A 623-nucleotide genomic window follows, 5' to 3' on the forward strand; every position below is an offset into this window, starting at 1 on the left:
CCTCCCCTGGGTGGTGTTTGCCTGCCCAGGTCACTGAGACCAGCAGATCCTTCCAGGCTTTGCTGAACCTGGCTGGTAATAACGACCTGACCCTTCAATTCTTCCATACACTGAACTAGTTGCTCCAGTGAATCCCTTTCCTGGCCCACCTTATTTTGTTTCTGCCTTTCTGTCTTTCCCACTTTCTCACCCTTTCATAGAATTCAGCAACTATTTTAAAACAAATAGCTTTATATGAACAAAAGGGCTAGATCATGAACTGCACTGGTTATTTGGAAATCTAGGTTCTGGTCCTGCTACCCCTTTAACTTGAGTTATTTACAAGTCTGTTTAAAAGTTTCTAGACTGGTTTGTTTTTTGTTTGGCTATTGTTTTGTTTTTCATTTCTTTTTTTTTTTTCAGACCGAGCCTCGCTCTGTGGTCCAGGCTGAAGTGCAGTGGTGCGAACTCGGCTCACTGCAAGCTCCGCCTCCCAGGTTCAGGCCATTCTCCTGTCTCAACCTCCTGAGTAGCTGGGACTACAGGTACCCACCACCACACCCGGCTAATTTTTGTATTTTTAGTAGAGACGGGGTTTCACTGTGTTAGCCAGGATGGTCTCGATCTCCTGACCTCGTGATCCA

At 45.9% G+C, this 623-nt stretch overlaps 1 pseudogene; it reads right to left on the reverse strand.

Annotated features, from left to right (window-relative positions):
- The window catches only part of LOC105538372, a 3,067-nt pseudogene that overhangs the window by 1,206 nt on the left and 1,238 nt on the right, over positions 1-623 (reverse strand).

This window comes from Mandrillus leucophaeus, unplaced genomic scaffold (assembly GCF_000951045.1).
Source record: "Mandrillus leucophaeus isolate KB7577 unplaced genomic scaffold, Mleu.le_1.0 Scaffold190, whole genome shotgun sequence".
NCBI lineage: Eukaryota > Metazoa > Chordata > Mammalia > Primates > Cercopithecidae > Mandrillus > Mandrillus leucophaeus.